This window comes from Scyliorhinus torazame, chromosome 4 (assembly GCF_047496885.1).
Source record: "Scyliorhinus torazame isolate Kashiwa2021f chromosome 4, sScyTor2.1, whole genome shotgun sequence".
In the NCBI taxonomy this organism is placed as follows: domain Eukaryota; kingdom Metazoa; phylum Chordata; class Chondrichthyes; order Carcharhiniformes; family Scyliorhinidae; genus Scyliorhinus; species Scyliorhinus torazame.
Window position 1 is genome coordinate 23,678,758 of NC_092710.1, and position 13,343 is coordinate 23,692,100.

Sequence of the window (13,343 nt, forward strand, 5' to 3'; positions counted from 1 at the left end):
TGTCCACATCAAACACTCCCAGGACAGGTACAGCACAGGGTTAGATACAGAGTAAAGCTCCCTCTGCACTGTCCACATCAAACACTCCCAGGACAGGTACAGCACGGGGTTAGATACAGAGTAAAGCTCCCTCTACACTGTCCCCATCAAACACTCCCAGGACAGGTACAGCACGGGGTTAGATACAGAGTAAAGCTCCCTCTGCACTGTCCACATCAAACACTCCCAGGACAGGTACAACACTGGGTTAGATACAGAGTAAAACTTCCTCTACACTGTCCCCATCAAACACTCCCAGGACAGTTACAGCATGGGGTTAGATATAGAGTAAAGCTCCCTCTACACTGTCTCCATCAAACACTCCCAGGACAGGTACAGCACGGGGTTAGATACAGAGTAAAGCTCCCTCTGCACTGTCCCCATCAAACACTCCCAGGACAGGTACAGCACGGGGTTAGATACAGAGTAAAGCTCCCTCTACACTGTCCCCATCAAACACTCCCAGGACAGGTACAGCACGGGGTTAGATACAGAGTAAAGCTCCCTCTACACTGTCCCCATCAAACACTCCCAGGACAGGTACAGCACGGGGTTAGATACAGAGTAAAGCTCCCTCTGCACTGTCCACATCAAACACTCCCAGGACAGGTGCAACACTGGGTTAGATACAGAGTAAAACTTCCTCTACACTGTCCCCATCAAACACTCCCAGGACAGGTACAGCATGGGGTTAGCTACAGAGTAAAGCTCCCTCTACACTGTCTCCATCAAACACTCCCAGGACAGGTACAGCACGGGGTTAGATACAGAGTAAAGCTCCCTCTGCACTGTCCACATCAAACACTCCCAGGACAGGTACAACACTGGGTTCAATACAGAGTAAAGCTCCCTCTACACTGTCCACATCAAACACTCCCAGGACAGGTACAGCATGGGGTTAGATCCAGAGTAAAGCTCCCTCTGCACTGTCCACATCAAACACTCCCAGGACAGGTACAGCACGGGGTTAGATACAGAGTAAAACTTCCTCTACACTGTCCCCATCAAACACTTCCAGGACAGGTACAGCACGGGGTTAGATACAGAGTAAAACTTCCTCTACACTGTCCCCATCAAACACTCCCAGGACAGGTACAGCACGGGGTTAGATACAGAGTAAAGCTCCCTCTACACTGTCCCCATCAAACACTCCCAGGACAGGTACAGCACGGGGCTAGATACAGATGCCTCCAGCAGGATGACCAGCTACAACCCCGGGGAAATGGGCAAGTAGAACGGGAGAATGGGACGGCTTGGAGGGCTGTCCAGCTGGCCGAATGGTCCAGGAACCTCCCAGCCTCTCGCTGGCAGGAGGTCCTCTCTGATGCACAACATTCCATCCGGTCATTACTGTGCACCGCTGCGAGTAACACACCCCATGAACGTCTTTTTGCCTTCCACAGGAAGTCCACTTCCGGGGCGTCGCTCCCGACTTGGCTCGCAGCTCCGGGACCGGTCCTGCTCCGTAGGCACATCCGACTCCACAAAGCGAACCCGTTGGTGGATAGGGTACACTTGCTCCATGCCAACCCCCAGTATGTCTATGTGGCGTACCCTGACGGCCGCCAAGATACTGTCTCCCTCAGGGACCTGGCACCGTCAGGTTCCACTCATACACACTTCCCCGGCCAGGCACCATCCTCTCCCCCGGCGTTCCTCCACCAGGACCATTCCTCCTTCCCCTGCCCACGCACGAGGATGATGAGGATTTTGGCATGCTACCGGAGTCACCAAACATCAGGCTGGCACCGACATCGCCAGCATCGGCATCGCCGCCACCGTTACGTCACTCCCAGCGGAACGCCAAGGCACCAGACCGGTTGGACCTCTAACTGGCACCGGACTTTCATAAGACATTCTTTTGGTCTTCTCTTTTCTAATAAAACACTGTACATAATTTTCAATACTGTATATAGTTCTACACCGCCTCCTCCGGACTCATTTTTAACAGGGGGTGAATGTGGTAAACCACTGTTACACCTGTATTAGGTGATGTAAGGTGGTAGGACCTGTACTACAGGTTCGCCGGTAGCCCCTGTCTGCTGTCTCCACCCAGGAGGAGGAGTTAAATATGAGTGTCCTCCATTCAGCTGCCATTTCGCCAGCTGCTGTAGGAGGCCACGCATCTTACTGCAATAAAGCCACAGTTGTACCCAACCTGAGTCTTTGTACAATTGATCGTGCATCAGACAGCACGGGGTTAGATACTGAGTAAAGCTCCCTCTACACTGTCCCCATCAAACACTCCCAGGACAGGTACAGCACGGGGTTAGATACTGAGTAAAGCTCCCTCTACACTGTCCCCCATCAAACACTCCCAGGACAGGTACAGCATGGGGTTAGATACTGAGTAAAGCTCCCTCTACACTGTCTCCCATAAAATATTCCCAGGACAGGTACAGCATGGTGTGAGGTACAGAGTAAAGCTCCCTCTACACTGTCCCTCTCAAACACTCCCAGGACTAGGTACAGTACAGGGTTAGATAGAGAGTAAAGCTCCCTCTACACTGTTCCCATCAAACACTCCCAGGACAGGTACAGCACGGGGTTAGATACAGAGTAAAGCTCCCTCTACACTGTTCCTCTCAAACACTCCCAGGACTAGGTACAGCACGCGGCTAGATACAGAGTAAAGCTCCCTCTACACTGTCCCTCTCAAACACTCCCAGGACTAGGTACAGCACAGGGTTAGATAGAGAGTAAAGCTCCCTCTTCACTGTCCCCATCAAACACTCCCAGGACAGGTACAGCACAGGGTTAGATACAGAGTAAAGCTCCCTCTACACTGTCCTCATCAAGCACCCCAGGACAGATACAGCCACGAAGTTAGATAAAGTATAAAGCACCCTCTACACTGTACACTGTTCCCAGCTTACACACCCAGGACAAGTACAACATGGAGTTGGATACAGAGTAATACTCCATTTACACAGACCCCGTCAAGCACTCCCAGGACAGGCACAGCATGGGGTTAAATGGAGAGAAAAGCTCCCTCTTCACTGTCCCCATCAAACACTCCAAGGACAGGTACAGCACGGGGTTAGATACAGAGTAAAGCTCCCTCTACACTGTCCCCATCAAACACTCCCAGGACAGGTACAGCACGGGGTTAGATACAGAGTAAAGCTCCCTCTACACTGTCCCCATCAAACACTCCCAGGACAGGTACAGCACGGGGTTAGATACAGAGTAAATCTCCCTCTACACTGTCCCCATCAAACACTCCCAGGACAGGTAAAGCACGGGGTTAGATACAGAGTAAAGCTCCCTCTACACTGTCCCCATCAAACACTCCCAGGACAGGTAAAGCACGTGGTTAGATACAGAGTAAAGCTCCTTCTACACTGTCCCCATCAAACACACCCAGGACGGGTACAGCACGGGGCTAGATACAGAGTAAAGCTCCCTCTACACTGTCCCCATCAAACACTCCCAGGACAGGTACATCATGCGGTTAGATACAGAGTAAAGCTCCCTCTACACTGTCCCCATCAAACACTCCCAGGACAGGTACAGCATGGGGTTAGATACAGAGTAAAGCTCCCTCTACACTGTCTCCATCAAACACTCCCAGGACAGGTACAGCACGGGGTTAGATACAGAGTAAAGCTCCCTCTGCACTGTCCCCATCAAACACTCCCAGGACAGGTACAGCACAGGGTTAGATACAGAGTAAAGCTCCCTCTGCACTGTCCACATCAAACACTCCGAGGACAGGTACAACACTGGGTTAGATACAGAGTAAAACTTCCTCTACACTGTCCCCATCAAACACTCCCAGGACAGGTACAGCATTGGGTTAGATTCAGAGTAAAGCTCCCTCTACACTGTCTCCATCAAACACTCCCAGGACAGGTACAGCACGGGGTTAGATACAGAGTAAAGCTCCCTCTACACTGTCTCCATCAAACACTCCCAGGACAGGTACAGCACGGGGTTAGATACAGAGTAAGGCTCCCTCTACACTGTCCCCATCAAACACTCCCAGGACAGGTACAGCACGGGGTTAGATACAGAGTAAAGCTCCCTCTACACTGTCCCCAGCAAACACTCCCAGGACAGGTACAGCATGGGGTTAGATACAGAGTAAAGCTCCCTCTAAACTGTCCACATCAAACACTCCCAGGACAGGTACAACACTGGGTTAGATACAGAGGAAAACTTCCTCAACACTGTCCCCATCAAACACTCCCAGGACAGGTACAGCATGGGGTTAGATACAGAGTAAAGCTCCCTCTACACTGTCTCCATCAAACACTCCCAGGACAGGTACAGCATGGGGTTAGATACAGAGTAAAACTCCCTCTACACTGTCCCCATCAAACACTCCCAGGACAGGTACAGCATGGGGTTAGATACAGAGTAAAGCTCCCTCTACACTGTCTCCATCAAACATTCCCAGGACAGGTACAGCACGGGGTTAGATACAGAGTAAAGCTCCCTCTGCACTGTCCCCATCAAACACTCCCAGGACAGGTACAGCACGGGGTTAGATACAGAGTAAAGCTCCCTCTGCACTGTCCACATCAAACACACCCAGGACAGGTACAACACTGGGTTAGATACAGAGTAAAACTTCCTCTACACTGTCCCCATCAAACACTCCCAGGACAGGTACAGCATGGGGTTAGATACAGAGTAAAGCTCCCTCTACACTGTCCCCATCAAACACTCCCAGGACAGGTACAGCATGGGGTTAGATACAGAGTAAAGCTCCCTCTACACTGTCTCCATCAAACACTCCCAGGACAGGTACAGCACGGGGTTAGATACAGAGTAAAGCTCCCTCTGCACTGTCCCCATCAAACACTCCCAGGGCAGGTACAGCACGGGGTTAGATACAGAGTAAAGCTCCCTCTACACTGTCCCTCTCAAACACTCCCAGGACAGGTACAGCATGGGGTTAGATACAGAGTAAAGCTCCCTCTGCACTGTCCCCATCAAACACTCCCAGGACAGGTACAGCACGCGGCTAGATACGGAGTAAAACTTCCTCTGCACTTTCCACATCAAACACTCCCAGGACAGGTACAGCACGGGGTTAGATACAGAGTAAAGCTCCCTCTGCACTGTCCACATCAAACACTCCCAGGACAGGTACAACACTGGGTTAGATACAGTGTAAAACTTCCTCTGCACTGTCCACATCAAACACTCCCAGGACAGGTACAGCATGGGGTTAGATACAGAGTAAAGCTCCCTCTACACTGTCTCCATCAAACACTCCCAGGACAGGTACAGCACGGGGTTAGATACTGAGTAAAGCTCCCTCTACACTGTCTCCATCAAACACTCCCAGGACAGGTACAGCACGGGGTTAGATACAGAGTAAGGCTCCCTCTACACTGTCCCCATCAAACACTCCCAGGACAGGTACAGCACGGGGTTAGATACAGAGTAAAGCTCCCTCTACACTGTCCCCATCAAACACTCCCAGGACAGGTACAGCATGGGGTTAGATACAGAGTAATGCTCCCTCTACACTGTCCACATCAAACACTCCCAGGACAGGTACAACACTGGGTTAGATACAGAGTAAAACTTCCTCAACACTGTCCCCATCAAACACTCCCAGGACAGGTACAGCATGGGGTTAGATACAGAGTAAAGCTCCCTCTACACTGTCTCCATCAAACACTCCCAGGACAGGTACAGCATGGGGTTAGATACAGAGTAAAACTCCCTCTACACTGTCCCCATCAAACACTCCCAGGACAGGTACAGCATGGGGTTAGATACAGAGTAAAGCTCCCTCTACACTGTCTCCATGAAACATTCCCAGGACAGGTACAGCACGGGGTTAGATACAGAGTAAAGCTCCCTCTGCACTGTCCCCATCAAACACTCCCAGGACAGGTACAGCACGGGGTTAGATACAGAGTAAAGCTCCCTCTGCACTGTCCACATCAAACACACCCAGGACAGGTACAACACTGGGTTAGATACAGAGTAAAACTTCCTCTACACTGTCCCCATCAAACACTCCCAGGACAGGTACAGCATGGGGTTAGATACAGAGTAAAGCTCCCTCTACACTGTCCCCATCAAACATTCCCAGGACAGGTACAGCATGGGGTTAGATACAGAGTAAAGCTCCCTCTACACTGTCTCCATCAAACACTCACAGGACAGGTACAGCACGGGGTTAGATACAGAGTAAAGCTCCCTCTGCACTGTCCCCATCAAACACTCCCAGGGCAGGTACAGCACGGGGTTAGATACAGAGTAAAGCTCCCTCTACACTGTCCCTCTCAAACACTCCCAGGACAGGTACAGCATGGGGTTAGATACAGAGTAAAGCTCCCTCTGCACTGTCCCCATCAAACACTCCCAGGACAGGTACAGCACGCGGCTAGATACGGAGTAAAACTTCCTCTGCACTTTCCACATCAAACACTCCCAGGACAGGTACAGCACGGGGTTAGATACAGAGTAAAGCTCCCTCTGCACTGTCCACATCAAACACTCCCAGGACAGGTACAACACTGGGTTAGATACAGTGTAAAACTTCCTCTGCACTGTCCACATCAAACACTCCCAGGACAGGTACAGCATGGGGTTAGATACAGAGTACAGCTCCCTCTCCACTGTCCCCATCAAACACTCCCAGGACAGGTACAGCACGGGGTTAGATACAGAGTAAAGCTCCCTCTACACTGTCCCCATCAAACACTCCCAGGATAGGTACAGCACGGGGCTAGATACAGAGTAAAACTTCCTCTACACTGTCCCCATCAAACACTCCCAGGACAGGTACAGCACGGGGCTAGATACAGATGCCTCCAGCAGGATGACCAGCTACAACCCCGGGGAAATGGGCAAGTAGAACGGGAGAATGGGACGGTTTGGAGGGCTGTCCAGCTGGCCGAATGGCCCCGGAACCTCCCAGCCTCTCGCTGGCAGGAGGTCCTCTCTGATGCACGACATTCCATCCGGTCATTACTGTGCACCGCTGCGAGTAACACACCCCATGAACGTCTTTTTGCCTTCCACAGGAATTCCACTTCCGGGGCGTCGCTCCCGACTTGGCTCGCAGCTCCAGGACCAGTCCTGCTCCGTAGGCACGTCCGACTCCACAAAGCGAACCCGTTGGTGGATAGGGTACACTTGCTCCATGCCAACCCCCAGTATGCCTATGTGGCGTACCCCGACGGCCGCCAAGATACTGTCTCCCTCAGGGACCTGGCACCGTCAGGTTCCACTCATACACACTTCCCCGGCCAGGCACCATCCTCTCCCCCGGCGTTCCCCCACCAGGACCATTCCTCCTTCCCCTGCCCACGCACGAGGATGACGAGGATTTTGGCATGCTACCGGAGTCACCAAACATCAGGCTGGCACCGACATCGCCAGCATCGGCATCGCCGCCACCGTTATGTCACTCCCAGCGGAACGCCAAGGCAACAGACCGGTTGGACCTCTAACTGGCACCGGACTTTCATAAGACATTCTTTTGGTTTTCTCTTTTCTAATAAAACACTGTACATAATTTTCAATACAGTATATAGTTCTACACCGCCTCCTCCGGACTCATTTTTAACAGGGGGTGAATGTGGTAAACCACTGTTACACCTGTATTAGGTGATGTAAGGTAGGACCTGTACTACAGGTTCGCCAGTAGCCCCTGCCTGCTGTCTCCACCCAGGAGGATGAGTATAAATATGCGTGTCCTCCATTCAGCTGCCATTTCGCCAGCTGCTGTAGGAGGCCACGCATCTTACTGCAATAAAGCCACAGTTGTACCCAACCTGAGTCTTTGTACAATTGATCGTGCATCAGACAGCACGGGGTTAGATACTGAGTAAAGCTCCCTCTACACTGTCCCCATCAAACACTCCCAGGACAGGTACAGCACGGGGTTAGATACAGAGTAAAGCTCCCTCTACACTGTCCCCATCAAACACTCCCAGGACAGGTACAGCACGGGGTTAGATACAGAGTAAAGCTCCCTCTACACTGTCCCCATCAAACACTCCCAGGAGAGGTACAGCACGGTGTGAGGTATAGAGTAAAGCTCCCTCTACGCTGTCCCTCTCAAACACTCCCAGGACAGGTACAGCACTGGGTTAGATACAGAGTAAAGCTCCCTCTACACTGTCCCCATCAAACACTCCCAGGACAGGTACAGCACGGGGTTAGATACAGAGTAAAGCTCCCTCTACACTGTCCCCATCAAACACTCCCAGGACAGGTACAGCACGGGGTTAGATACAGAGTAAAGCTCCCTCTACACTGTCCCTCTCAAACACTCCCAGGACAGGTACAGCACTGGGTTAGATACAGAGTAAAGCTCCCTCTACACTGTCCCCATCAAACACTCCCAGGACAGGTACAGCATGGGATTAGATACAGACTAAAGCTCCCTCTACACTGTCCACATCAAACACTCCCAGGACAGGTACAACACTGGGTTAGATACAGAGTAAAACTTCCTCTGCACTGTCCACATCAAACACTCCCAGGACAGGTACAGCACGGGGTTAGATACAGAGTAAAGCTCCCTCTACACTGTCCCCATCAAACACTCCCAGGACAGGTACAGCACAGGGTTAGATACAGAGTAAAGCTCCCTCAGCACTGTCCACATCAAACACTCCGAGGACAGGTACAACACTGGGTTAGATACAGAGTAAAACTTCCTCTACACTGTCCCCATCAAACACTCCCAGGACAGGTGCAGCATGGTGTTAGATACAGAGTAAAGCTCCCTCTACACTGTCTCCATCAAACACTCCCAGGACAGGTACAGCACGGGGTTAGATACAGAGTAAAGCTCCCTCTACACTGTCCCCATCAAACACTCCCAGGACAGGTACAGCACGGAGTTAGATACAGAGTAAAGCTCCCTCTACACTGTCCCCATCAAACACTCCCAGGACAGGTACAGCACTGGGTTAGATACAGAGTAAAGCTCCCTCTACACTGTCCCCATCAAACACTCCCAGGACAGGTACAGCACGGTGTGAGGTATAGAGTAAAGCTCCCTCTACACTGTCCCCATCAAACACTCCCAGGACAGGAACAGCACGGGCTTAGATACAGAGTAAAGCTCCCTCTACACTGTCCCTCTCAAACACACCCAGGACAGGTATAGCACGGGGTTAGATACAGAGTAAAGCTCCCTCTACACTGTCTCCATCAAACACTCCCAGGACAGGTACAGCACGGGGTTAGATACAGAGTAAAGCTCAATCTACACTGTCCCCATCAAACACTCCCAGGACAGGTACAGCACGGAGTTAGATACAGAGTAAAGCTCCCTCTACACTGTCCCCATCAAACACTCCCAGGACAGGTACAGCACTGGGTTAGATACAGAGTAAAGCTCCCTCTACACTGTCCCCATCAAACACTCCCAGGACAGGTACAGCACGGTGTGAGGTATAGAGTAAAGCTCCCTCTACACTGTCCCCATCAAACACTCCCAGGACAGGAACAGCACGGGCTTAGATACAGAGTAAAGCTCCCTCAACACTGTCCCTCTCAAACACACCCAGGACAGGTACAGCACGGGGTTAGATACAGAGTAAAGCTCCCTCTACACTGTCCCCATCAAACACTCCCAGGACAGGTACAGCACTGGGTTAGATACAGAGTAAAGCTCCCTCTACACTGTCCCCATCAAACACTCCCAGGACAGGTACAGCACGGTGTGAGGTATAGAGTAAAGCTCCCTCTACACTGTCCCCATCAAACACTCCCAGGACAGGAACAGCACGGGCTTAGATACAGAGTAAAGCTCCCTCTACACTGTCCCTCTCAAACACACCCAGGACAGGTACAGCACGGGGTTAGATACAGAGTAAAGCTCCCTCTACACTGTCCCCATCAAACACTCCCAGGACAGGTACAGCACGGGGTTAGATACAGAGTAAAGCTCCCTCTGCACTCTCCACATCAAACACTCCCAGGACAGGTACAACACTGGGTTAGATACAGAGTAAAACTTCCTCTACACTGTCCCCATCAAACACTCCCAGGACAGGTACAGCATGGGGTTAGCTACAGAGTAAAGCTCCCTCTACACTGTCTCCATCAAACACTCCCAGGACAGGTACAGCACGGGGTTAGATACAGAGTAAAGCTCCCTCTGCACTGTCCCCATCAAACACTCCCAGGACAGGTACAGCACGGGGTTAGATACAGAGTAAAGCTCCCTCTACACTGTCCCCATCATACACTCCCAGGACAGGTACAGCACGGGGTTAGATACAGAGTAAAGCTCCCTCTGAACTGTCCCCATCAAACACTCCCAGGACAGGTACAGCACGGGGTTAGATACAGAGTAAAGCTCCCTCTACACTGTCCCCATCAAACACTCCCAGGACAGGTACAGCACGGGGTTAGATACAGAGTAAAGCTCCCTCTGCACTGTCCCCATCAAACACTCCCAGGACAGGTACAGCACGGGGTTAGATACAGAGTAAAGCTCCCTCTACACTGTCCCCATCATACACTCCCAGGACAGGTACAGCACGGGGTTAGATACAGAGTAAAGCTCCCTCTGAACTGTCCCCATCAAACACTCCCAGGACAGGTACAGCACGGGGTTAGATACAGAGTAAAGCTCCCTCTACACTGTCCCCATCAAACACTCCCAGGACAGGTACAGCACGGGGCTAGATACAGATGCCTCCAGCAGGATGACCAGCTACAACCCCGGGGAAATGGGCAAGTAGAACGGGAGAATGGGACGGTTTGGAGGGTTGTCCAGCTGGCCGAATGGTCCAGGAACCTCCCAGCCTCTCGCTGGCAGGAGGTCCTCTCTGATGCACGACATTCCATCCGGTCATTACTGTGCACCGCTGCGAGTAACACACCCCATGAACGTCTTTTTGCCTTCCACTGGAAGTCCACTTCCGGGGCGTCGCTCCCGACTTGGCTCGCAGCTCCAGGACCGGTCCTGCTCCGTAGGCACATCCGACTCCACAAAGCGAACCCGTTGGTGGATAGGGTACACTTGCTCCATGCCAACCCCCAGTATGCCTATGTGGCGTACTCTGACGGCCACCAAGATACTTTCTCCCTCAGGGACCTGGCACCGTCAGGTTCCACTCATACACACTTCCCCGGCCAGGCACCATCTTCTCCCCCGGCGTTCCTCCACCAGGACCATTCCTCCTTCCCCTGCCCACGCACGAGGATGACGAGGATTTTGGCATGCTACCGGAGTCACCAAACATCAGGCTGGCACCGACATCGCCAGCATCGGCATCGCCGCCACCGTTACGTCACTCCCAGCGGAACGCCAAGGCACCAGACCGGTTGGACCTCTAACTGGCACCGGACTTTCATAAGACATTCTTTTGGTCTTCTCTTTTCTAATAAAACACTGTACATAATTTTCAATACTGTATATAGTTCTACACCGCCCCCTCCGGAGTCATTTTTAACAGGGGGTGAATGTGGTAAACCACTGTTACACCTGTATTAGGTGATGTAAGGTAGGACCTGTACTACAGGTTCGCCAGTAGCCCCTGCCTGCTGTCTCCACCCAGGAGGATGAGTATAAATATGCGTGTCCTCCATTCAGCTGCAATTTCGCCAGCTGCTGTAGGAGGCCACGCATCTTACTGCAATGAAGCCACAGTTGTACCCAACCTGAGTCTTTGTACAATTGATCGTGCATCAGACAGCACGGGGTTAGATACTGAGTAAAGCTCCCTCTACACTGTCCCCATCAAACACTCGCAGGACAGGTACAGCACTGGGTTAGATACAGAGTAAAGCTCCCTCTACACTGTCCCCATCAAACACTCCCAGGACAGGTACAGCATGGTGTGAGGTATAGAGTAAAGCTCCCTCTACACTGTCCCCATCAAACACTCCCAGGACAGGAACAGCACGGGGTTAGATACAGAGTAAAGCTCCCTCTACACTGTCCCTCTCAAACACACCCAGGACAGGTATAGCACGGGGTTAGATACAGAGTAAAGCTCCCTCTACACTGTCCCCATCAAACACTCCCAGTTCAGGTACAGCACGGGGATAGATACAGAGTAAAGCTCCCTCTACACTGTCCCCATCAAACACTCCCAAGACAGGTACAGCACGGGGTTAGATACAGAGTAAAGCTCCCTCTGCACTGTCCACATCAAACACTCCCAGGACAGGTACAACACTGGGTTAGATACAGAGTAAAACTTCCTCTACACTCTCCCCATCAAACACTCCCAGGACAGGTACAGCATGGGGTTAGCTACAGAGTAAAGCTCCCTCTACACTGTCTCCATCAAACACTCCCAGGACAGGTACAGCACGGGGTTAGATACAGAGTAAAGCTCCCTCTGCACTGTCCCCATCAAACACTCCCAGGACAGGTACAGCACGGGGTTAGATACAGAGTAAAGCTCCCTCTACACTGTCCCCATCATACACTCCCAGGACAGGTACAGCACGGGGTTAGATACAGAGTAAAGCTCCCTCTACACTGTCCCCATCAAACACTCCCAGGACAGGTACAGCACGGGGCTAGATACAGATGCCTCCAGCAGGATGACCAGCTACAACCCCGGGGAAATGGGCAAGTAGAACGGGAGAATGGGACGGTTTGGAGGGCTGTCCAGCTGGCCGAATGGTCCAGGAACCTCCCAGCCTCTCGCTGGCAGGAGGTCCTCTCTGATGCACGACATTCCATCCGGTCATTACTGTGCACCGCTGCGAGTAACACACCCCATGAACGTCTTTTTGCCTTCCACTGGAAGTCCACTTCCGGGGCGTCGCTCCCGACTTGGCTCGCAGCTCCAGGACCGGTCCTCCTCCGTAGGCACATCCGACTCCACAAAGCGAACCCGTTGGTGGATAGGGTACACTTGCTCCATGCCAACCCCCAGTATGCCTATGTGGCGTACTCTGACGGCCACCAAGATACTGTCTCCCTCAGGGACCTGGCACCGTCAGGTTCCACTCATACACACTTCCCCGGCCAGGCACCATCCTCTCCCCCGGCGTTACTCCACCAGGACCATTCCTCCTTCCCCTGCCCACGCACGAGGATGACGAGGATTTTGGCATGCTACCGGAGTCACCAAACATCAGGCTGGCACCGACATCGCCAGCATCGGCATCGCCGCCACCGTTACGTCACTCCCAGCGGAACGCCAAGGCACCAGACCAGTTGGACCTCTAACTGGCACCGGACTTTCATAAGACATTCTTTTGGTCTTCTCTTTTCTAATAAAACACTGTACATAATTTTCAATACTGTATATAGTTCTACACCGCCCCCTCCGGAGTCATTTTTAACAGGGGGTGAATGTGGTAAACCACTGTTACACCTGTATTAGGTGATGTAAGGTAGGACC